Source organism: Zingiber officinale, chromosome 11B (assembly GCF_018446385.1).
Source record: "Zingiber officinale cultivar Zhangliang chromosome 11B, Zo_v1.1, whole genome shotgun sequence".
NCBI lineage: Eukaryota > Viridiplantae > Streptophyta > Magnoliopsida > Zingiberales > Zingiberaceae > Zingiber > Zingiber officinale.
In genome coordinates, this window is record NC_056007.1 from 23,376,669 (window position 1) to 23,385,604 (window position 8,936).

Here is an 8,936-nt window from a genome sequence, read left to right on the forward strand (position 1 = left end):
AATCATGATGCATGACACTAAGCATAGTCATAAACTGATCAACATAACCATATCCATATGTATAAAATGAGTACGGTAAAATCGATGGTCACATACCAAGATCTAGAGTACACAGTCAGATAAAATCCCAAAAAAAAAAACCTATGTCCTGAACATAATAAGTATGGAATGTCCCGATCAGCATAAAGAAAAATCCATATATACATAATATGGGTACCACAGTATCAGTATGTCAAATCCGATCTAGGGTATACTGGTCCTCTATGGTATAACAACCTAGATCCTAAACATATCCCCCTTCCATAGCATATGTACCAACAATATGCACATATCAAGAATCAAGGTCTAGATACACGAATCATATATGATATACAAATAGAGGTACACAAGCCAGTCATGGCATAAAATCTAAGTATCAGACAATCTCGATACACATGACTGAAACCAAAAGTCCAGAACCTAGTCCTAACCTCAGTAAAACATGGTATGTCACTTATTCTAAAAACTAAGATACTCATGGTAATACAGTACTCATGGCAATAAATCACATGATATAAGCACGGATACGTCACAGGCGATAAACCTAACATGCTATGGATATCAAACAGTGACATACCAAAGACAAACATGTTCATTGCTTGTAGCTATAAAGTACTATGCATATCCAAATGATGATATCATAAAAGATAAGTCAAGAGGTACCCGCCTCCGATATAGATCGAATCGAGCCAACCCGATGTCGAGACGCCCGTCTCGAATCACAGTCCTGTAACAACACGATATACAGATTTAGCTAATTACATATTAATTAATTAGATAAATCATATTCCCGAGAAACTAACCTAAATCCAAATCCAATTTTGAACCTTAAATGGGATCATCAACTCCTCAATCATTTCATAACTAATTCATACAAATTAGAACTTGCAACAATTATAATCCCTATTCATCACCTCATAAGAATCAATCACTTACTTTCTTTTCACCAAACCACTACTGTGATACACAGTCGAAGAAGTAAGAGCAGCACATCCCTCTCTTGACCAGCACAGAACCACAACTTGGTTGCTTAGAAGAACCACCCAAATCAATAACGTTCAGCTTGGAGGACCAACAATTGTTCTCCAACATGATGATGCTTAGTCAACAACATGATCATCAATGTTGCATCAGTTTCTTGTGTTGGCTTCATGTTCCAATCAGCAATGCTCTTCATGGTCATAAGTCCTGCTGTTGTTCACTGCCAATTGAACAACAAATTCCCAAAACTCACAATTGAAATCCTTACAATAGCATACCAAAATCTACATCTCGGTTGTAATTAACAAGACCATTACCTGACCTTCTCCGGCGATGGAAGCAAGCAACAGTGGCCGGAATGCTCTTCAAGTCCAGTGATCGTCACCGAGAAGAGCAACAACCCTCAGCCGGCAGTGAAGAACTAGCAGGGTCCGGTGGTGTCTGTTGGCGTCGACAGCGGCGCCAGGGCACAACAAGAAGACGGCAGCCGACACGAAGGCAGAGAGGGCAAGGGAAGAAGAAGGTGGCGTCGGCACGGGGTGATCGGCAGTGGCGCCGGCTCTGTCCAGTGCGGCGACGACACTCTGCAAAGGAAGAGGCGTCGGCGGTGTGGCTCAGATCCACCGCACAGTGGTCGGCGCTCATTCTAGGGCACGGCTAAGGAGCGACTGTGGAGACGAGGAAGAAGTAGAAATGGGGGAAGAGGATCGGCTCAGTACCGGCATCTAGGGCAGAATCGGTGAGAAAAGGGAAGATTTCCCCTTGCCACAGCTTGTACTCGAAGGAGAAGGAACCGCCGACGCTAGGAGGTTAGGGCACGGGGTGATTTTCGGCGGAGGAGATGAGAAGGCGCGTGGCGGAGAGGAGGAAAACGGCGAGAAATGAAGAAAAGGAAAAAGAAATAGAAAAAGAAAAATAAATCCAACTTTTCCTCGCTTAAATGGGTAATCCAAACAGGCTTTTCCCTGGCCCTATTTTTATCCCCCTTAACTCGTCCATACGAGTTCCAAAAAATTCCCGGAAAATTTTCAAAAATTCCAGAAAATTCTTTTATTAATATTCGCCTATTTTCCGTATTTTACAATATATATATATATATATATATATAAACATAATTTATAAAAAAACATATTTCATTTTAAACAACAATTTATAAATATATTTAGATAAGTGTTTAAATTTGAAAATTTATAGTTTCTCTAAAAGATAAATTTGTTTTGTAATTCTTTAACGAGTTGGATACACTAGCATTAATGATATTTCCCAGGTATACATCGGCTTTTAGGCTGCCGTAAATGAACTAAACCTTAAACAATTACAAAGATTTTATAACTGTTAGTCATGAACTTTTTTACTAATTCTTTAATTTTATATATTAATATTTATGAAAAGTCGACATCAGAAATTCATAGGAACTGAAATGGATACAATCGGAGCTCCCTAAATCCATCAGTGGATTTCGACTGAAACCTACTGATCGACGTAGAGAGCTCTGATTACACTCATTTAAGTTTCAGTAGATTTTTGAAATTGTAAAGAGTTCAAATATGATATCCATTGTTTATTTTGGCTTCTTCAAATGTATTTAAATGCTATTAAAAAATTTACTAAATCTTATGTAATGTCATGTCGATACACAAAAGAGAAGAGAGAGAAGAGAGAGAAATAGTGGAGAAAAAAAATAGTGAAGAAAAGAAAAATAATAAAAAAAGTTAAATTATCTAGAGGATAAAATAGAAATTATACTTGAAAATATATATTTTTTAATAAATAATAAAGTAACCTACCTCTTTTAATAAATTTAAAAATTTAAAATTTTAAATAAGCTGTTAGTAAATTATCGTAAAAAATAGTGGGAATTTGCGTAAGTATCTGTAAACACCAATTTGGTTCGCAAGGAAACTTGCTCACAGGTCGCAAGTGCATCGCCGCTGTCATCCATAATGACACGCCGCACGATTTCTTCCAAGCTTTTTCTCTTGCTCGTCTTCGCCGTCCTAATCGAGGCAAAGGATAATCATTCAATTCGTTGGCTTCTTCCTGCTCTCCGCTGGTTCCAATCGATTCTAGGGAGAAAGGTTCGATTTTTATCGGTTGATGTTCGGTTATCTTGTAACGTGAATTTAGTCCTTTCTTGTTAAAATTTAGCGCACAGATTTTCTTCTTGTCAAATCTTGTATGATCGACTGATTTATGTCTTTGATTATCAACAGAGCGATTCAATGAGGACAGAGAGTTGGGCGTACGATTCTCACCGATCTATCTGATGCTTCAACTCTTGTCATGGGAGCCTTATCGTCAAAGTCGAGGGGCACTAGCCACCGTTCGCGTGAGTACGTTTCCACGACAACTCCAGAGAGTCATGAGAAGCCCCAAGCAAGAGAAAGGTTGAAGCTGAAGTATTCAAGAATAGGCGATGATTACAACTCTCTTGAACAGGTGAATACTTTTTTTTTTTTTCAATCCATTTCAATTGGTCTAAAGCTTTCCTTTTTTCATGATAGTAGCCAAATTGCTTGAGCATGGCGATGTTCTTAGCATAGAAGGGATGAAATTTGTATATGCCTAACTCAAATACTTAATTGAGAGTATTATCATATATCAATGGGTTTGAATTTTTTGAATACATTAGTTGATTAGTAGTTGAGCTTGAATATCAAGGATCTAATCAGGTGATACCATGTTCCCGTGACTAACAAATGATTCTTAATAACTCACAATTCATATATATAACTTGAAAAAGTATGCTAACATGATAGCGGTGAATTGGTGATACCATGTCGTACTCATTAGTGAAACATAAAGGGTATCACATGGGTGCTTATTACATGTGTAGTGAGTTAGTTTCACTGAATCGAAATGTCACTGTGTCCATGGATAAGCAAATCCTTGCTGAACTAAGTAGCGTCTCCTGTGCGCTTGTCTTACTTTTCCTGAATCTACTCATGTTTGTGCATCTCACTGAACTTAGAATAATGATGCACATATTGTCATATGAAATAACGATGTGGCTGATTATGTGATGGCTGTGATGTTATGTGATGCTATATTATTGTAAGGGCATGAATTAAGTTCAGGAGTGTGATTGATATGGCATTGTTTGTTAGTCCTAATTCTTTATCGGTTGATTACTTGCAATAACTGTAACCCCAATATTTACCATTTTGCAGGACTTCTTACCTAAACTTTGTCTCCTTGGCTTCTCATATGCGACAACAATTCAAGGATTAATGAGCCGAGCTTATTGATCAAGAGAATACATTGATCTCTATGAATTAATAGAACTCCTGGATCTACTCAAAATGTGGTTGCCTAGACTCAATTCACCTATACTTTGTCGCTTAAAGTTGGACATGTTTAAAATCGACTAATAGGTTCTATATGTAGAGGAGTTGATTGATTAGAGTAGAAGATTTAAGAGGTACAGGGTAATCAAAGAAATTTAGTGATTGTAATAAATAAAATTTAATTGATTCAAATATTAATAGTGATACAGTCTTGCATAGAGCTCATTGGAGGAATAAAAGCTCTGTAGCTGACTTCAAATAATTGGGACAAATATGACTTGACGTGTTTGCTGAATTTAGCTCAAGCCAAATTGAGTATGCTTCTCAAAGCACTGCTTGATATAAGAAGCCAATGTTAAGCAAACATTTGGAAACAGTTGTCATACTACACTTTATCCAATCAGTATACTTATATAAAAACTATTACAAAACCTAAATTAACTTATACGCATTTTCTTTTGTATATTAAATGGTTTTTCTTGGCGATACTCAAGTCATTACACCTTTGTAATGCAGGTTACTGAAGATCTTTCAAATGCTGGTCTTGAATCTTCTAATCTGATAGTCGGAATTGATTTTACAAAGAGCAATGAGTGGGCAGGTTTGCTTGTACTCTTAAATACCTTTACCATTCTTGTTGGTTCGATACACAGTTTAGCAATGCCACTAATTTTAGGAAGAAGTAAGTTTCTAAACAATTATCTTCTTCTCAAAACATTGGTTTCAAACAAGGAATTATATAGCCTGACTCAATTATTTGGAATTTACTAGCTTGATGAAATTTCACACTCTGCATCTTATATTAAATATTGCATATTTTATTCTTGTAATGCTGTGTGAACAATTAATCTGTTTTTATCATATTATTGCTAATCCAGTCTTTGGGTGGCTATCTGTGTTGCAAGGTCTGTATTTCCTGGTTGCGTGTAAGCATACTAAGAAGTTTATAAGAGCTGGTCATACTTAAATCCTCATGAACTTTAGCATGAATTAGCAAGCAAACTTAATGAAGTACATAAAGTAGTTTTACCAGTGAATCTTTAAAATATTTAATGCAATGCTATAATTTATCAGGTAAGGTTTCTTTCAATCACCGAAGTTTGCATGACATGGATTGTTCTCCAAACCCTTATGAACAAGCAATATCTGTCATTGGGAGGACACTTTCTGCATTTGATGAGGATAACCTTATTCCTTGCTTTGGATTTGGAGACGGTTAGTTAACACCCATTCTATTATGCTTATTCAGCTTGGAGAGCTATCCAATTTCTGTTAGAATGTTTAAGCTACCCTTTATTGCAGCAACTACTCATGATCAGGAGGTGTTCAGTTTTTTTCCAAACAACCGCCCGTGTAATGGTTTCGAGGAAGCACTTGAAAGATATAGAGAAATACTTCCACATCTTAGGCTAGCTGGTAGTTACAGATCTTTTCTAGGATGGTCAAGTTGCAGATCATTAATTGACTCTGAAATTGCCATATCACAGGTCCAACATCTTTTGCTCCAATAATTGAAACAGCAATAAGCATTGTAGATCAAACTGGTGGCCAGTATCATGTTCTCCTCATTATAGCAGATGGCCAGGTTAGTTTTCAAATATGCATCTACTACCTCAAACAATTTGACATTTTCACAAGATGTATTTTGATCCTTTCCCCTTCATTTGTTCTCTTCGTTAATATTTTTACAACCATCTTAATTTTGCTTAATGAACCTATGCTTGAAGTTTTTATTCTTTTAAATGCAGAGTCTGTTCTAGTAGTCATGCATATTGTTTCTGTATTTTGATACTTATTCTGATATAATCCTTCCTTTTTGAATTCTTTTCCAGGTAACAAGTGGGGTTGGCAAGCATAGTGGCAAGTTAAGCTCACAAGAGAGAGATACTATAAATGCTATTGTTAAAGCTAGGTAACTACTGGTAGACGCCATACTAGGAAGATTGTACTCAAAATGCTATATTTGGATTCCCTCTTTTGATTTGTGTTGTGTACTATAGTGATTATCCACTCTCAATTGTTCTTGTTGGAGTCGGTGATGGTCCCTGGGACATGATGTAACAGTTTGATGATAACATACCTTCTCGATCATTTGATAATTTCCAGGTCATAGATTGAACTTTCATATTTACATTAATGTTTCTAGTTTAACATGTTACATTAGTACTGAAAAGCTTGCTCAACACCTTTCTGCTTGCAGTTTGTAAATTCTACTGAAATCATGTCAAAAAACATAGCCAGCAATAAAAAGGAGGCAGAGTTTGCGCTGTCCGCTTTGATGGAAACTCCTTCACAATATAAGGCCACATTGGATCTCCAACTTTTGGGGTAATGGTCCTTCATTGTTTAATTACAAACCCGAGTTCATGAATTGGCAGACTTTATCTATTACATTAGTTTTCTTCTTTTTATACAAGCTAATTCAGATTTGTTTTTTCTTACTTCGCAGCAAACGCAGAGGAATTCCGAGAAGGAAACGCCCACAGTCGAGCATTTCTGATCCTTTCCCTGGAGTTGATAAAAGTAATCCTGTGGTTTCTTCAGCTTCTGCCGTCAACGATAAAAAGGTCACTTATATTACCTTATCTCCCTTTGGTTCTTGCATGAGTTAATTAGTTAAGAGGAGGTGCTTTTGACAAGGTAACTTCCTTTTTTTTCGAACATACTGCTATTCTATTCTGAGTATCGAGTAGTAAAATCTATAAACAATTTACTTGGAGAAGCTAAAAATTCAAGGTTAGTTTGCTTTATTCTTCCAACAAGTGCTCCAATACCTACCATTTTTTGTTTGTCTCAATGTCAGATCTGTGGCGTATGTTCCAACCAGACCAAGAACCTAGCTTTCGGGTGCGGGCATCAGGTAAATTTACCTATAATTTCGCTCCTTTTACATAACAGGAGTGAGTGTTTCTAACTTATTTTTCTTTCCTTTTTTTTTTTTTTTTTTCAAAAACTGCATCTAGTTCTAAAAACTAAGGACTTTCTTGAGCAAACATCCACATCTTTCCATCTTTTCTAATCAGCCATTTCTGCTTACACAGGTTTGTTATGACTGCGGAAACGACATGAAGCTTTGCCCAATTTGCTCGAGTCCTATAAATACAAGGATTAGACTTTATTAATGTTCAGAAAGTGTTTTGCTTAAGGAATGCTTTAAACCAAATGGTCCTTTGCTTTGCTTCTGCTGTTGCCTGGTGATTTGGGTACAAGCAGAAGCGAAGCACTAAATCCTGCATCAATCCCAATTTTAAGAGTTTGTCTAAAGTACTGGGGGTGTAAATCCTGCTTGTTCTTGTATTTGCAAAACACTAAAACTTATATTATGATTTCAGTTGTGCAATCAACTCTGAACACTGTGTTCCTTCTTATTTTAATTAGATGATATTAACACAGTTCCTCTGAACATTTTTCCTTCTGATTTCAGTTGTGCCAACATTTTTCCTTCTAATTTCAATTGTGCCAACATTTTTCCTGCTTATAACTTAAATGAGACATATTAATGGTTTGCAGTTTAAGGATTAATGGCAGTTAATGGCTATTACTCAGGTTAATTGCATGTGTGTGGATTTTGAGTTTATAAATTGAGGCTCTTACCTGGGCAACAAATGATCCATGAATAATTTGTCCTCCACGGTCTCTCTGCCCACTTATGTTCTCTCATATTCTCGATGATAGCTCATTGTTAAGATATAATTCAGTTCTTCATGAACAACTAGTCATTGACTAGGATTAGGGTACACACATCGAATATAAGACCCATAGAAGTAAAAATTACCCAAGCAACCCGTCAAGATTTTACCACTCGGATTAGGGTTTAGGGGTAACTATAGAGCTTGAAATTACATTGAACTCAATCGACTTGTGTGTTAAAATGTTGGTTTGCTTACTTATAGGTCGTGGTTACACAAGTCAATTGGGTCAATATAATTTCAAGCCCTAAATTTTGCCTTTAAATCCTAATTCGAGTGGTAAAATATTGGCTAAATTGCTTGGACAATTTTTATCTTGATTGGTTTAACATTCAACGTGTGTATCCTAATCCTAGGATACAACGGCTCGATCATGATAGCAACCATTCACCGATTGTTCATGTTAAGAAAAAAGGATGCAACTAGACAAGACAAAGGTAGTAGTGAAAGATTGATGACTTATTTTGTTAGTAAAAACTTCGTGAGATTACCATATACAAAATTAAATGTGACATGGTGAAACTACACTTAGCACACAATCATAACACACGTCAACATATATGAAAATTAAACGTGACATGGTTATGACCCCTTAATCTACGATCCTCTCAAGCCAATGAGAAGATTGAAAAGTCAACCTAGGGCTAAGCATCTTCTCCAAGTGTCTCCTTGGTCGTCGTGTGTTGTTGTCCTTCTTCATTTTTCTCACCGTCGTCCAGTAGACTAATTATTCTCTAATTTAAACATTACAAAACCTAAAGAAACCTCGAGTTACATTTGAGGGTAGTCTAAATTTACAACAAGAGTGATAAAAGATGAAGGCACGACACACAGGTCGTATTATGAATTACAACATACACACACATCCAATCACATTGGAGTTAAAGGTCATAATCATGCACCACGTCATATAACACTCACAATATTTCTGTGACATAAA

The 8,936-nt window shown here is 36.4% G+C and overlaps 1 long non-coding RNA gene and 1 pseudogene across 2 annotated transcripts; one reads left to right on the forward strand and one right to left on the reverse strand.

The window, feature by feature from the left end:
• Positions 1-697: 697 nt before the first annotated feature.
• On the reverse strand, positions 698-1,879 carry LOC122035006. Of its 2 annotated transcripts, none has more exons than XR_006126855.1 (3): positions 1,338-1,879; positions 976-1,240; positions 698-766 (listed from the first exon to the last, which is right to left on the reverse strand). It is a non-coding gene; the product is annotated as an uncharacterized LOC122035006 (long non-coding RNA). The 2 variants fall into 2 exon arrangements; XR_006126854.1 differs by having other exon boundaries at positions 707-766; positions 843-1,240.
• A 2,707-nt stretch (positions 1,880-4,586) lies between these two features.
• LOC122035331 lies at positions 4,587-7,646 on the forward strand (annotated as a pseudogene).
• The last annotated feature ends 1,290 nt before the right edge of the window (positions 7,647-8,936 follow it).